Source organism: Coregonus clupeaformis, chromosome 10, assembly GCF_020615455.1.
Source record: "Coregonus clupeaformis isolate EN_2021a chromosome 10, ASM2061545v1, whole genome shotgun sequence".
Lineage (NCBI taxonomy): Eukaryota > Metazoa > Chordata > Actinopteri > Salmoniformes > Salmonidae > Coregonus > Coregonus clupeaformis.
In genome coordinates, this window is record NC_059201.1 from 7,484,235 (window position 1) to 7,501,561 (window position 17,327).

Sequence of the window (17,327 nt, forward strand, 5' to 3'; positions counted from 1 at the left end):
TGAACATTAGTGTCGCTACTATTAACACAGCGCTGAGTGGAAAGGGTAACATGCTAGTAGGGAAGAATGGTTTCCTCTAACGGTGTTGTGGCTAGAGAGACCACCGGGTTGCTGGTTGGGTCAAGTCCTTAATCAAGGGGGGGGGGGTGCACTGCATGGGTATTTGGGTCACCTCAGCCACCCTAAACTAATGGCTGGAAAATTGATTTTGACAAGGTGGAGAAGGAGAGAGGGAAAATGAGAGAGAGAAAGAGAGCGATACAGACGATACAGTTTCTCCCCAGACAAAACATGAGCAGAACGGCTTTGGCTGCATGGGGAATGGGTGAGAGCTGGGTGTGCACCACAGTTGGTTAATCCATCAAATCACAAGAGGAGGCTTTTGTTCTAGTGTAGGACAGCCCTCTCTAGGAACGAGGCTAGATGGTAGTGTATACACACACACCACCCCACACCTCTCCACCCGTTACTAGCTTACTGACAGACAGCATATTTCTAAATTATTCCTGTCCTAAACCATTGTAATATGTACAGAAATCAATACTTGAAATTGATCAAAATTCTAATGTATTAAGGCCTACTAGTCTTTTACACAAAATAACACATGTAGTCAGTCCAGTTAAACTCTTAACACACCAACAGTGACAAAAGCAGTAACAACACATTCTTACTGTATCATCAAATTCACCATTAAGTACCCTTCTTCTCCTCTACAGACCCCTGCAACACTATGAAGAAGATCACAACACACATATTTCATTAGGGCTCTCCATCTCCACACACATAACCAAATATATACACACACACAGACACATCCACCGACTGCAATAACCAGACAGTGAGAAACCACTCTAGGCTATAGCCAAGACAAAGGACTGCAAATGAATGCACCCACAAAGAGGGAGAACGCAGACAGACTACCTCCCTCCGCTCCGTCCTAACAACAAAAGCCTTACCCTCAGTCCTCCATTAGCAGGGTGAGACACGACGGCTAGCTACAGATACAGCTCCAGCTCTGAGGCACGTGGGCTTCACTCCTCTCTCTCCTCTCTCTCCTCTCTCTCCTCTCACTCCTCTCTCTCCTCTCTCTCCTCTCTCTCCTCTCTCTCCTCTCTCTCCTCTCACTCCTCCCGCCCCTTTGTTTTTGTTCAGCTCAGAGCCCCGTTTTTTCTCAGACAGCTGAGCTCGCATCATCACACCATACACTGGCAACGGACATAGACACTGTCTTATCCAAGAGCACAGACACTTCTGGCCAGGCAACGTGTTGAGTGAAAGCGTGTGAGTGTTTCAGTGTATGGTTGTGTGTGTGGGTGTGTGTGTGAGAGTGAGTGTGTGTGTGTGTGTTTCTCAATGGCTGAGGGATAATCCTCTGGTGTTTTGCTTGAATGGTTCAGTCAAGGAGGAAGAGAAAAGAGACTTGGAGGGAGACGGGGGAGGAGGAGAAGGGAGGGGAAGGGGGAGAAGGGTGGGGAAGGGGAGGGGGAGGGGAGAAGGGTGGGAGGGGGGAGGGGGAGAAGGGTGGGGAGGGGGAGGGGAGAAGGGTGGGGAGGGGAGGAGGGTGGGGGGAGGAGGAGGAGGAGGGTGGGGGAGGGGAGGAGGAGGAGAGGGGGGAGGATAAGAAGGGGGGAAGGAGGAGAAGGGAGGTGGAGGAGGAGAAGGAGAAGGGAGGGGGAGGAGGGAGGGGGGAGAAGGGTGGGGGATGGGGAGGAAAGGGTGGGGGAGGAGGAGAAGGGAGGGAGGAGGAGAAGGGAGAGGGAGGAGGAGAAGGGTGGGGGGAGGAGGAGAAGGGAGGGGGAGGAGAGGAGGAGGAGGGGAGAGAAGGGTGGGGGAGGAGGAGAAGGAAAAGGAGGAGGGTGGGGAAGAAGGGAGGGGGAGGAGGTAGGGGGAGGGGAAGAAGGGTGGGGGAGGAGGATAAGGGTGGGGGAAGGGGAGAAGGAAGGAGGAGGAGGAAGGGAGAGATGGAGAAGGGTGGGGAGGGGAGGAGGGTGGGGGAGGAGGAGAAGGGAGGGGATAAAAAAGGGGTGGGGGAGGAGGAGAAGGGAGGGGAGGAGGAGAAGGGAGAGGGAGGAGGAGAAGGGTGGGGAGGAGGAGAAGGGAGGGGGAGGACAGGAGGAGAAAGGAGGGGGAGGAGGAGAAGGGTGGGGGAGGAGGGTGGGGAAGAAGGGAGGGAAGGAGGTAGGGGAGGGGAAGAAGGGAGGGGGTGGAAAGGAAGTGTGGGGGGAGGGGGAGAAGGGAGGGGAGAGGAGAAGGGAGGGGGAGGAGAAGGGAGGGGGAGGAGGAGAAGGGTGGGGAGGAGGAGAAGGAGGAGGGTGGGGAAGAAGGGGAGGGGGAGGAGGTAGGGGGAGGGGAAGGGGAAGAAGGGAGGGGGAGGAGGGTGGGGAGGAGAAGGAGGAGGGTGGGGAAGAAGGGAGGGGAGGAGGAGAAGGGTGGAGGGAGGGGGAGGAGGGGAAGGGTTGAGGAGGAGGAGAAGGGGAGGGGAGGAGGGAGGAGGAGAAGGGTGGGGGGAGGAGGAGAAGGGGAGGGGAGGAGGGAGGAGGAGAAGGGTGGGGGGAGGAGGAGAAGAAGGGTGGGGGGAAGAGGAGAAGGGTGGGGGAGGAGGAGGGAGGAGAAGAAGGGTGGGGGGAAGAGGAGAAGGGTGGGGGAGGAGGAGGGAGAAGGGAGGGGGTGATGAGGGGGTGTGCCAACCATGGCATCATGAGGGCACAGGATTGTAGTGATTTGGTAGGACCAGAGACAGTGAGGATTAAGGAGAGACAGGGAACATGGAGGTGGGGAAATATAGTGTGTAGGGAAGACATCATGGCTAGGGGAGAGAGTGACACAGTGAGGAGGAAACAGAGAACCACACACAGACAGATGAAGAACATAAAGCCACTGCATGGAGAATACAGGAGTAGAAGGTGGAGAGGAAGCAGGGGAAGGAGGAGAGGTGATTGAAGATGGAGGGAGAGAGTCAATTGTATAGGTGTGACCTTTTATGACAGGTAATAGAGGGAAATGGCATATATTATCATTATTACTATAATAATAATACATTTAATAATAATAATAATAATAATAATAATAATTACATAAGAGGTTGACTGATAAAGAGATGCATTATTAAGGCAATGGAGCGTATTATCGATCTCATCTACTATTCCGAGGCGGATCTGAGAAACGCCATGCAGACAGAAAGCCAATAATAAAACCCTGATTTGAATATTCATGAAGCCAAGAGAGCAACTCGGTGCTATGATGAGACAGTTATACATGAGTGATAATCAGCAGCCAGGAAAAGCTGGCAGCACATTCCAGAACAAAGGGTAACATGACGATGCTGTTACAACAGCTGATAGCCCTGTGTAATATGTCATTCCTGTGAATGTGACCAGTAGTGCTTTCCTGTGTAGAACAAGTTGCCAGAGAGGAGACGAGATGAGATGAGATGAGAGGTGAGTAAACGTCACTGGGTAGAGCGCCAGACAGAGTGATGCTAAGCAGGGCAGGACAGGAGAGGGGGCAAGAAGGGGTGAGGGAGAAAAAGGGGGAGGACGAGGGTAGTGGTAAGATCAGGGGGACACAGCTACAGCTCCCACCTAGCCACAGTAAAATTCCACTGCAGTAAAGGACAGGTCCTCTATATCTCAGAACCCACGGCAACACCACAGCTATTCATCACTCAATGTGCTGCCTACACATCTCTCTGACTGCAGCACTGAGACACCAGAGTATAGGTAGAGGAAATATTCAGGAAACAACCCTAACTGCAAACTGACAACAATAAAGGTATCTTAGGGCTTTTAAAGTCAAAATGTAATCTTATTCTCTTAAAAAAGCTATTTTCAAAACAACTGAACGAATTCCTGTTATATGTCAAATTCCAAGGTGTATTTCACTGTTCAGCTGACATTTACAGAAAACACTCCCTCACTCTATGTGCTTTGGTAATTTCCCTTGAAGGGGACTTTGTCCATGGGAGCCATTGATTTACAACCTACTTCTGTTTTACATTTTAGTCATTTAGCAGACGCTCTTATCCAGAGCAACTTACAGTTAGTGAGTGCATACATTATTATTTTTTTCATACTGGCCTCCCCGTGGGAATCAAACCCACAACCCTGGCGTTGCAAACGCCATGCTCTACCAACTGAGCTACATCCCTGCCGGCCATTCCCTCCCCGACGCTGGGCCAATTGCGCGCCGCCCCATGGGTCTCCCGGTCGCGGCCGGCTACGACAAAGCCTGGACAGAGCCTCTAGTGGCACAGCTAGCACTGCGATGCAGTGCCTTAGACCACTGCGCCACTCGGGAGAATACACATTAAAGTCTGAATAAAGACACAAAACCATAAAATAAAAAACATACCAAGTCTTTCAAACTAAGTCCCAATTCCACTGGGCCATACCAACAAAACAGCATTTATTGGAAATGGAACCCTATGAAAATATAGGGTTTGAATTTTAAATCCTCCACGTAACGTAACCTACAGAGAACGAAACATGAATGCAAACATACTTTCTGCGGTCAGGCTACTAATGTACCTTGACAAATGATGACATGATGTCTGTAGTTGTTCAGTAAATCTAACATGTCCTGGTTTGATTAGATATTAATCATTTGTCATTGTTACACTGACACTGCCTGACATGTTACAGTTGTGTCTGAATGGTGGTGTAAGCTACAAGTGCATGGCAGAGCAGGCAGGCTCAACACTGATTAATATTCATTAGGCCAGTGGTTAGTGCATTGTATTCCACTTAAAACAGGTGTGGACTGGCCAACCGTCCTTCTGAAGAGCTACTGTGAATGGCTGTAAGATGTCATCTTGTCGTCCATTCTTGACACATTGGACTAGTTCACATAGCTTTATAACAACTTATAACGTAACATTAATAGTAATACACTCCAAGCTCATGAAGAAACGGAACGGCATCATACTATAGAACGTTTCTCCTCTGGGTAAGAAATGAGAGATAAATACCCTCATTCATTCATTCATTCATTTATTCATTCATTCATGTCACTCTGTAAACCAAATAGAAAGACAGACAGAAAACACCACTGCTTTGTCAGTACCTGATGGCTTCATCTAAATCTGGAGCAGGATACAGTAAACAAAGCATCTGTGTGAAAGGTTGCTGACAGCTTCTAAAACAGCACTGCCAAGGAAGTCTGACACTGGAAATAGTATTACACTGACAGCAACAAGAGGTTTTCAGTCTGACAGAGGAAGCTATTTTAAATAGGCCTACCTAACGCATCCAATGGAAGTGTAGACCTAGTAGATCTCCCAAAATACCCTCACCCAAAGAGAACACACACACACACACACTTTCCTCACTGTCTCTGTGTTCCTCCAGTACCCAACTGTTGCTGCCCGACACACCAAAAATCCCCCTACACCAGGATCTATATATAGAGACAGAAGAGATCATCAATTATTCATTCGTACTGTGTAAACCGATAGGAGCGATGACCAACTCTACGCACCTGGAGGCCTCCACCAGGGTCCCACAGCGCCAACTCATCCCATATCATTTACCATACAGTACAGACACACTGCCTGACAGTGCCAACTCATCCCATATCATTTACCATACAGTACAGACCCACTGCCTGTCTCAATCATTAGCCTTACACAGTACACACACTGCCAGATTCAATCAGGAGGGCTGTCATCTTATCAACTATCACTACCTTAGAATTGTCTGCTAATGTAATTGATCAAACTTAAGATACACAATGAATTGCAGCATTTGGTTTGATTAGAATTGATTTTACAGGCCTTTTCAAATAATTTCTGGGGTTCTGATATTCTAAGCCAGCACATACAGTGAGGGAAAAAAGTATTTATATATATAAGGATCCCCTGCTGATTTTGTACGTTTGCCCACTGACAAAGAAATGATAAGTCTATAATTTTAATGGTAGGTTTATTTGAACAGTGAGAGACAGAATAACAAACAAAAAATCCAGATAACCCATGTCAAAAATGTTATCAATTGATTTGCATTTTAATGAGGGAAATTAGTATTTGACCCCCTCTCAATCAGAAAGATTTCTGGCTCCCAGGTGTCTTTTATACAGGTAACAAACTGAGATTAGGAGCACACTCTTAAAGGGAGTGCTCCTAATCTCAGCTTGTTACCTGTATAAAAGACACCTGTCCACAGAAGCAATCAATCAATCAGATTCCAAACTCTCCACGATGGCCAAGACCAAAGAGCTCTCCAAGGATGTCAGGGACAAGATTGTAGACCTACACAAGGCTGGAATGGGCTACAAGACCATCGCCAAGCAGCTTGGTGAGAAGGTGACAACAGTTGGTGCGATTATTCGCAAATGGAAGAAACACAAAAGAACTGTCAATCTCCCTCGGCCTGGGGCTCCATGCAAGATCTCACCTCGTGGAGTTGCAATGATCATGAAAACGGTGAGGAATCAGCCCAGAACTACACGGGAGGATCTTGTCAATGATCTCAAGGCAGCTGGGACCATAGTCACCAAGAAAACAATTGGTAACACACTACACCGTGAAGGACTGAAATCCTGCAGTGCCCGCAAGGTCCCCCTGCTCAAGAAAGCACATATACATGCACGTCTGAAGTTTGCCAACGAACATCTGAATGATTCAGAGGAGAACTGGGTGTAAGTGTTGTGGTCAGATGAGACCAAAATGGAGCTCTTTGGCATCAACTCAACTCGCCGTGTTTGGAGGAGGAGGAATGCTGCCTATGAAGACCATCCCCACTGTCAAACATGGAGGTGGAAACATTATGCTTTGGGGGTGTTTTTCTGCTAAGGGGACAGGACAACTTCACCACATCAAAGGGACGATGGACGGGGCCATGTACCGTCAAATCTTGGGTGAGAACCTCCTTCCCTCAGCCAGGGCATTGAAAATGGGTTGTGGATGGGTATTCCAGCATGACAATGACCCAAAACACAAGGCCAAGGCAACAAAGGAGTGGCTCAAGAAGAAGCACATTAAGGTCTTGGAGTGGCCTAGCCAGTCTCCAGACCTTAATCCCATAGAAAATCTGTGGAGGGAGCTGAAGGTTTGAGTTGCCAAACATCAGCCTCGAAACAATGACTTGGAGAAGATCTGCAAAGAGGAGTGGGACATTTACGTCATTTAGCAGACACTCTTATCCAGAGCGACTTACATGAGCAGTTAGGGTTAAGTGCCTTGCTTAAGGGCACATCGACAGATTTTTCACCTAGTCGACTCGGGGATTAGAACCAGCAACGCTTTCGGTTATTGCCACCATGCTCTTACCCACTAAGCTACCTGCCGCCCTCCTGAGATGTTTGCAAACCTGGTGGCCAACTACAAGAAACGTCTGACATCTGTGATTGCTAACAAGGGTTTTGCCACCAAGTACTGAGTCATGTTTTGCAGAGGGGTCAAATACTTATTTCTCTCATTAAAACATTTTTGACATGCGTTTTTCAGGATTTTTTTGTTGTTGTTATTCTGTCTCTCACTGTTCAAATAAACCTACCATTAAAATTATAGACTGATCATTTCTTTGTCAGTGGGCAAACGTACAAAATCAGCAGGGGATCAAATACTTTTTTCCCTCACTGTATGCTTGCAGATGGCTCTATTCATGATACTAGGTTATAAGCACAGACCAATAGAATGGTATAGTCAGTCACTGTGAGTCTACCAATAGAATGGTATAGTCCGTCACTGTGAGTCTACCAATAGAATGGTATAGTCAGTCACTGTGAGCCTACCAATAGAATGGTATAGTCCGTCACTGTGAGCCTACCAATAGAATGGTATAGTCCGTCACTGTGATCTTACCAATAGAATGGTATAGTCCGTCACTGTGAGTCTACCAATAGAATGGAATAGTCCGTAACTGTGAGCCTACCAATAGAATGGTATAGTCAGTCACTGTGAGTCTACCAATAGAATGGTATAGTCTGTCACTGTGAGTCTACCAATAGAATGGTATAGTCCGTCACTGTGAGTCTACCAATAGAATGGTATAGTCTGTCACTGTGAGTCTACCAATAGAATGGTATAGTCCGTCACTGTGAGTCTACCAATAGAATGGTATAGTCCGTCACTGTGAGTCTACCAATACAATGGTATAGTCCGTCACTGTGAGTCTACCAATAGAATGGTATAGTCCGTCACTGTGAGTCTACCAATAGAATGGTATAGTCCGTCACTGTGAGCCTACCAATAGAATGGTATAGTCCGTCACTGTGAGCCTACCAATAGAATGGTAAAGTCAGTCACTGTGAGTCTACCAATAGAATGGTAAAGTCAGTCACTGTGAGTCTACCAATAGAATGGTAGTCAGTCACTGTGAGCCTACCAATAGAATGGTAAAGTCAGTCACTGTGAGTCTACCAATAGAATGGTATAGTCCGTCACTGTGAGTCTACCAATAGAATGGTGAAGTCCGTCACTGTGAGTCTACCAATAGAATGGTATAGTCAGTCACTGTGAGTCTACCAATAGAATGGTAAAGTCAGTCACTGTGAGTCTACCAATAGAATGGTAGTCAGTCACTGTGAGCCTACCAATAGAATGGTAGTCAGTCACTGTGAGCCTACCAATAGAATGGTAAAGTCAGTCACTGTGAGTCTACCAATAGAATGGTATAGTCCGTCACTGTGAGTCTACCAATAGAATGGTAAAGTCCGTCACTGTGAGTCTACCAATAGAATGGTATAGTTAGTCACTGTGAGTCTACCAATAGAATGGTAAAGTCCGTCACTGTGAGCCTACCAATAGAATGGTATAGTCAGTCACTGTGAGTCTACCAATAGAATGGTATAGTCAGTCACTGTGAGTTTATCAATAGAATGGTATAGTCAGTCACTGTGAGTCTACCAATAGAATGGTAAAGTCAGTCGCTGTGAGTCTACCAATAGAATGGTAGTCAGTCACTGTGAGCCTACCAATAGAATGGTAAAGTCAGTCACTGTGAGTCTACCAATAGAATGGTATAGTCTGTCACTGTGAGTCTACCAATAGAATGGTATAGTCCGTCACTGTGAGTCTACCAATAGAATGGTATAGTCCGTCACTGTGAGTCTACCAATAGAATGGTATAGTTAGTCACTGTGAGTCTACCAATAGAATGGTAAAGTCAGTCACTGTGAGTCTACCAATAGAATGGTATAGTCCGTCACTGTGAGTCTACCAATAGAATGGTATAGTCCGTCACTGTGAGTCTACCAATAGAATGGTAAAGTCTGTCACTGTGAGTCTACCAATAGAATGGTATAGTTAGTCACTGTGAGTCTACCAATAGAATGGTAAAGTCCGTCACTGTGAGCCTACCAATAGAATGGTATAGTCAGTCACTGTGAGTCTACCAATAGAATGGTATAGTCAGTCACTGTGAGTTTACCAATAGAATGGTATAGTCAGTCACTGTGAGTCTACCAATAGAATGGTAAAGTCAGTCACTGTGAGTCTACCAATAGAATGGTATAGTCAGTCACTGTGAGTCTACCAATAGAATGGTATAGTCCGTCACTGTGAGTCTACCAATAGAATGGTATAGTCCGTCACTGTGAGTCTACCAATAGAATGGTAAAGTCCGTCACTGTGAGTCTACCAATATAATGGTATAGTTAGTCACTGTGAGTCTACCAATAGAATGGTAAAGTCCGTCACTGTGAGCCTACCAATAGAATGGTATAGTCAGTCACTGTGAGTCTACCAATAGAATGGTATAGTCAGTCACTGTGAGTTTACCAATATAATGGTATAGTCAGTCACTGTGAGTTTACCAATATAATGGTATAGTCAGTCACTGTGAGTCTACCAATAGAATGGTAAAGTCAGTCACTGTGAGTCTACCAATAGAATGGTAAAGTCAGTCACTGTGAGTCTACCAATAGAATGGTATAGTCCGTCACTGTGAGTCTACCAATAGAATGGTATAGTCCGTCACTGTGAGTTTACCAATAGAATGGTATAGTCAGTCACTGTGAGTCTACCAATAGAATGGTATAGTCCGTCACTGTGAGTCTACCAATAGAATGGTGAAGTCCGTCACTGTGAGTCTACCAATAGAATGGTATAGTCAGTCACTGTGAGTCTACCAATATAATGGTAAAGTCAGTCACTGTGAGTCTACCAATAGAATGGTAGTCAGTCACTGTGAGCCTACCAATAGAATGGTAGTCAGTCACTGTGAGCCTACCAATAGAATGGTAAAGTCAGTCACTGTGAGTCTACCAATAGAATGGTATAGTCCGTCACTGTGAGTCTACCAATAGAATGGTAAAGTCCGTCACTGTGAGTCTACCAATAGAATGGTATAGTTAGTCACTGTGAGTCTACCAATAGAATGGTAAAGTCCGTCACTGTGAGCCTACCAATAGAATGGTATAGTCAGTCACTGTGAGTCTACCAATAGAATGGTATAGTCAGTCACTGTGAGTTTATCAATAGAATGGTATAGTCAGTCACTGTGAGTCTACCAATAGAATGGTAAAGTCAGTCGCTGTGAGTCTACCAATAGAATGGTAGTCAGTCACTGTGAGCCTACCAATAGAATGGTAAAGTCAGTCACTGTGAGTCTACCAATAGAATGGTATAGTCCGTCACTGTGAGTCTACCAATAGAATGGTATAGTCCGTCACTGTGAGTCTACCAATAGAATAGTATAGTCCGTCACTGTGAGTCTACCAATAGAATGGTATAGTTAGTCACTGTGAGTCTACCAATAGAATGGTAAAGTCAGTCACTGTGAGCCTACCAATAGAATGGTATAGTCAGTCACTGTGAGTCTACCAATAGAATGGTATAGTCAGTCACTGTGAGTTTACCAATAGAATGGTATAGTCAGTCACTGTGAGTCTACCAATAGAATGGTAAAGTCAGTCACTGTGAGTCTACCAATAGAATGGTATAGTCAGTCACTGTGAGTCTACCAATAGAATGGTATAGTCCGTCACTGTGAGTCTACCAATAGAATGGTATAGTCCGTCACTGTGAGTTTACCAATAGAATGGTATAGTCAGTCACTGTGAGTCTACCAATAGAATGGTATAGTCCGTCACTGTGAGCCAGCTGAGTATATGAGTTAGTCTACATTTTTTGAAAAAAAGGGTTCCAAAACTGTTCTTCGGCTGTCCCCGATAGGTGAATATTTTTGGTTCCAATCCAGGTAGAACCCTTCACACAGCAACCTTTCACACGAAAAACCCTTTTAGGTTCTAGATAGTACGTTTTGTTTCTAAGAGTGTAGTCTTTACCAGCTTTAGTTCCATTGTTCCACTCACCTTTCTATGCAACGTCTTCCATTCAGAGGGCTGTAGAGACAGTAGGGACTGTAGAGACATCCAAGAAGACAACAAAACTCCTGTTGCATATTCCACCCACTCTATAAACCTAGATCAATGTCCAACCACTTCATCTATACCTCATCTTACCTCTGACCCCTCCTTGTGACACACACAGCCTCTCCCTCTCTCTGTACCCAAATACCAAGCCCAGCCTGCCCTCAGAAACAGATAAGACACTAACTAACCGGACCACACCTTCCTACAACAAAACATGGCCATTAAAATGCCCTGTCTCGCTCGGGTCTCTCCCAACAATGACAGGATACCCTAACCCGTCCCTCCCTGGGAAACTATGCTGATGCTCTGCCCACCCCACTTCACTCCCCAGCTAAACAGAGCTGAAGGGAGCTGCAGTGGCCTAGCTCTCTGGCCACACAATCAATTTCCAATTGATAAAAAAGTTAAAATGATAAGAGCAAAGCATGAGTCACTAAAGGTGACTGCACAGTTGACTAACAGGGAAGGAGACAGCAAACAGAGCTGCTCTGTACAGATTCCTCCTCGGGACGAGAGCGAGAGAGCGAGAGAGCGAGAGAGAGCGAGAGAGCGAGAGAGCGAGAGAGAGCGAGAGAGCGAGAGAGCGAGAGAGCGAGAGAGAGAGAGAGAGACAGACAGACAGACAGACAGACAGACAGACAGACAGACAGACAGACAGACACACACACACACACACACACACACACACACACACACACACAGAGAGAGAGGGTCCAGCCCCCGGTGTCACGAAAGGGCAGAGGGGCTCAATGAGACAATAAGGACATAAGAGAAAAGCCAACAGCATAACAAAGTGCAGTAAATCCATAAAATACCCATACACACTTCCCTATCGTGGTGACATAACATTTACATAAATTACAACATCTATTTGCTTAGCAAAACACATGTATCCAAGGTATCAGAGAACAACACCCTCTACCACCCACCCATTCAGGAGGTTTTCTACAGAACAGCTGAAGTTAAATAAATGTACCCTTTTAGAGAAAAAAAGATATATTTTTGGTCAGATGGATTGGTTACTCAACTTGTTATCCAAGGGCTCACATTATGGTTCTCATTATCAACAGATCCTATGTACAGGAGTTCTCTAAAGAACCTTGATTTTGCTAACAGTCTACATGGTGCCATGTCGTACAAGTCTGTGAATATTTCTGACAGTATGTATTGTTACTTCTAGAATAACATAACAACAATACTGCACCTGGTCACTCGGAGCAATCTGTGTCCACCCTTGAGACAGACTCGAGACGGACAGTGCTAGAGAGCATCCTGTCGGGCTGTATCACCGCCTGGTACGGCAACTGCACCGCCCACAACCGCAGGGCTCTCCAGAGGGTGGTGCGGTCTGCCGAACGCATTACCGGGGGCAAACTACCCGCCCTCCAAGACACATACAGCACCCGATGTCACAGGAAGGCCAAAAAGATCATCAAGGACATCAACCACCCGAGCCACTGCCTGTTCACCCCGCAATCATCCAGAAGGCGAGGTCAGTACAGGTGCATCAAAGCTGGGACTGAGATAATGAAAAACAGCTTCTATCTCAAGGCCATCAGACTGTTAAATAGCCATCACTAGCACATTAAGAGGCTGCTGCTGCCTATTGAAATCACTGGCCACTTTAAGAAATGGAACACTAGTCACTTTAATAATGTTCACATATCTTGCACTACTCATCTCATATGTATATACTGCATTCTATTCTATAATATTCTACTGTATCTTAGTCCATGCCGCTCTGTCATTGCTTGTCCATATATGTATATATTCTTAAATCCCATTCCTTACTTTTTTGTGTGTATTGGGTATATGTTGTGAAATTGTTAGAGATTACTGCACTGTCAGAGCTAGCAGCACAAGCATTTCGCTACACCCGCTATAACATCTGCTAAACACGTCCATGTGACAAATAAAAGTTAATTTGATTTGATTTGACTAGCACAGCTATGCACCTGAAGGAGATGGCACACCCTGTTGTCTAATCATCACCACCGCCACAGACACACACACACAGAGCGAGAGACTGAACTTTGCCACATCCTGCTAAAGACAGGTAAGGACATCAATAATTAGCCAGCTGCCAGTGAGGCAGCTCCCTCCCTGTCCGTCTGACACATTTGTAGGAAGTCTCAAGGAGAACGGTTGTCATGGAGAGGAAAAGGACAGGAGAGAAAATGGACAGGAGAGAGAGAGGGAGGCAGGAGGGGGGGAGAGAGGGAGGCAGGAGAGAAAGAGGGAGGCGAGAGGGAGGCAGGAGAGAGAGAGGGAGGCAGGAGAGAGAGAGGGAGGCAGGAGGGAGAGAGGGAGGCAGGCAGGAGGGGAAGAGGGAGGCAGGAGGGAGAGAGGGGCAGGAGAGAAAGAGGGAGGCGAGAGGGAGGCAGGAGAGAAAGAGGGAGGCGAGAGGGAGGCAGGAGGGAGAGAGGGAGGCAGGAGAGAGAGAGGGAGGCAGGCAGGCAGGAGGGGGAGAGGGAGGCAGGAGGGAGAGAGGGGCAGGAGAGAAAGGAAGGTCAAGGAAGGTCAGAGAGCGAGGAGGGCAGGAGATAGGGGGCCAGGAGAGAGAGGGGGGCAAGAGATAGGGGGCCAGGAGAGAGAGGGGGGCATGAGATAGGGGGCCAGGAGAGAGGGGGGGCAAGAGATAGGGGGCCAGGAGAGAGAGGGGGCATGAGATAGGGGGCCAGGAGAGAGATGGGGGCAAGAGATAGGGGGCCAGGAGAGAGGGGGCAAGAGATAGGGGGCCAGGAGAGAGAGGGGGCAAGAGATAGGGGGCCAGGAGAGAGAGGGGGCAAGAGATAGGGGGCCAGGAGAGAGGGGGCAAGAGATAGGGGGCCAGGAGAGAGAGGGGGGCAAGAGATAGGGGGCCAGGAGAGAGGGGGGCAAGAGATAGGGGGCCAGGAGAGAGGGGGCAAGAGATAGGGGGCCAGGAGAGAGGGGGCAAGAGATAGGGGGCCAGGAGAGAGGGGGGCAAGAGATAGGGGGCCAGGAGAGAGAGGAGGGCAGGAGATAGGGGGCCAGGAGAGAGGGGGGCAAGAGATAGGGGGCCAGGAGAGAGGGGGCAAGAGATAGGGGGCCAGGAGAGAGAGGGGGGCAAGAGATAGGGGGCCAGGAGAGAGGGGGGCAAGAGATAGGGGGCCAGGAGAGAGAGGGGGCAAGAGCTGGGGGGCCAGGAGAGAGGGGGGCAAGAGATAGGGGGCCAGGAGAGAGGGGGCAAGAGATAGGGGGCCAGGAGAGAGAGGGGGCATGAGATAGGGGGCCAGGAGAGAGATGGGGGCAAGAGATAGGGGGCCAGGAGAGAGGGGGCAAGAGATAGGGGGCCAGGAGAGAGAGGGGGCAAGAGATAGGGGGCCAGGAGAGAGAGGGGGCAAGAGATAGGGGGCCAGGAGAGAGGGGGCAAGAGATAGGGGGCCAGGAGAGAGAGGGGGCAAGAGATAGGGGGCCAGGAGAGAGAGGGGGCAAGAGATAGGGGGCCAGGAGAGAGAGGGGGGCAAGAGATAGGGGGCCAGGAGAGAGAGGGGGGCAAGAGATAGGGGGCCAGGAGAGAGAGGGGGGCAAGAGATAGGGGGCCAGGAGAGAGGGGGGCAAGAGATAGGGGGCCAGGAGAGAGAGGGGGGCCGCCCTATGGGACTCCCAATCACGGCCGGTTGTGATACAGCCTGGAATGACGCCTCAAGCACTGAGATGCAGTGCCTTAGACCGCTGCGCCACTCGGGAGCCCATGGTGGATATAATAACGCCATGGTGGATATAATAACGCCATGGTGGATATAATAACGCCATGGTGGATATAATAACGCCATGGTGGATATAATAACACCATGGTGGATATAATAACACCATGGTGGATATATTAACACCATGGTGGATATATTAACACCATGGTGGATATATTAACACCATGGTGGATATAATAACGCCATGGTGGATATAATAACACCATGGTGGATATAATAACACCATGGTGGATATAATAACACCATGGTGGATATAATAACACCATGGTGGATATAATAACACCATGGTGGATATAATAACACCATGGTGGATATAATAACACCATGGTGGATATAATAACCTTGTAAAAGTGTCAAACCCTCACAGTGAGACTAGAGCAGGGGTAGGCAACTAGATCTTTGTCTGAGTGGATGGTCGGGGGGACGGAACATATTTATAATAATATGTACATTGCAAATTGACCACAGCTAAGCCCAAAAAGCGTACAAATATTTAAAATAACATAATAGTGTTATACCTTGATTACATTGAGACGATAACATATGTCAGTGTTTTTATTAGTGGGAATAATTGAGAACACATTTCCTAAATTAAACTCATTTTTAGCTGAATTCCTGGTGATTTTACAGTCTTTTTTTAACCCCAAAAAAGTATATGTTTTACAAAAAACTTTGGGGGCCAAAAAATATCAGTCACGGGGTGGTTTTGGCCCGTGGCCTGCCTATTGCTGACCCCTGGACTAGAGGGTCTGTCAGCCAGCTGGACGTGCTAACATGGGGTCAGAGGATTAAATGGTGCCTTGGAGCAATCAAACAAGTGCTGCACCCAACTGCAATAAACCCAGTCGCTGTGCCAACATAAAGCCATTTCCTCCCTTCACCGGTCCTCCCTGCCCTCTCCCATGGCTCTACAACTCTCCACTGAGTGGACACTGTAAATCAGGGCTATAGATCAACAGTTAAAACCTGCAGTCAACACCCACAGGGGTTCCACTATGTCTGAATCCCAAAAGGCACCCTATACCCATAGGGCTCTGGTCAAAAGTAGTGCACTATATAGGGAATAGGGTGCCATTTGGAACACAGCCTAGGTCTCAGACAGTACTGGCGGATGGATAGACAGAGCCAAGTCCTTCTCCTAACAAGCTATTCTGTGTGGGAGCAGTGGTTACATTTATGAGGTGCATGTGTGTTCACTGTTGGAAAGGTGGAAATCATGACAGACTCATAACGGAAGAAATGATTGCCTTAATCAGAGGATTTCCAAATGTGTTTCTAACCAACCAAGCCATTTAAAGCTAAAGTTGGGACACATACAGTATCAATTTCTGCCATGTCATACGCTGCAGAGGAATTCACCATCTGCTCGTCTCTCATAGGCTCTACAGGCCAATTGCTCAATTACCGCCCAGCATGGTGGTTGGGCTAGGTACCTGGGCCTGCCTGGTCTGGGCCTGTGGTGAGTCCCTTCCCTGCCACCCTCGCCATCTCTCAACCAGATACTAATGATATGATACACTCCTCCCCTTCCTTTGCCCCTATCCAATTGTGTTTGATCAGTGAATGCATTTTAAAGGTACAAAGTCTGCGTCTATATATAGGAAGTACACTCAACCAGTAGAAAACAGGGAGTTTCTGCTCGTAGTGTTGAAGGCCTATGTTGAAATGTGCGCCTCATCAGAAATCAGTGAAAACCCTTACCTTCTCAACTGGGTCAATCAGGTTTCCATATAACCCCATGCAGGTTGTGTCACGACCCGGTGCGAGAAACAGTCACTAATAATTGTCAGAACCCAGAAGATGAGGCAGACACAGCTGTACTAGAGATGGTGGTTTAATTAAAGAACAAAATCTTCAGGCAAAGAAACTAAATCCACAATGTCCAAAAATAAAGCCAAGAGGCACAAAGAGGAAAACCTCCAAAAAACAAAAGAAACTCCACAAAGTGGTAAAAAACAGCAGGGAAAAACAAACCTCAAAAGACTACTCAAACAAAACACAAGAACTAAACCAGAGAACCTCTGGAAAATCCCACCAGAGAAATATCTATATAAAACAAGGCTTGGGCTGGGGCTGGGTGCTAACTTACAAACACTGAGCAAGGAACTGAGGAACACACAGGGTATAAATACTAACAAGGGAATGACCTACAGGTGCAAACAATAATTAGAGCAAGAAAAACAAAAGGTACAAAAAAGGTGCAATGGGGACATCTAGTGACCAAAACCCGAACAGTCATGGCCAAAACCTGACAGAATCCCCCTCCTAGGAACGGCTCCTGACGTT

The 17,327-nt window shown here is 47.2% G+C and overlaps 1 protein-coding gene across 5 annotated transcripts in view; it reads right to left on the minus strand.

Moving 5' to 3' along the window:
• Window positions 1-17,327, minus strand: part of LOC121557265 (protein kinase C and casein kinase substrate in neurons protein 1-like) — a 41,605-nt gene that overhangs the window by 14,216 nt on the left and 10,062 nt on the right. The window contains exon 1 of one of the 5 annotated variants that reach the window (XM_045222836.1): window positions 16,743-16,789. The exons of 1 other annotated variant lie outside the window; for it this stretch is intronic. The gene's annotated coding sequence lies outside the window, so the exon portion shown is untranslated. Of the gene's footprint in view, window positions 1-956; window positions 1,339-11,250; window positions 11,422-16,742; window positions 16,790-17,327 lie in introns of those variants that run through there. 3 more of the 5 variants (XM_041871100.2, XM_041871096.2, XM_045222837.1) reach the window with 3 other exon arrangements.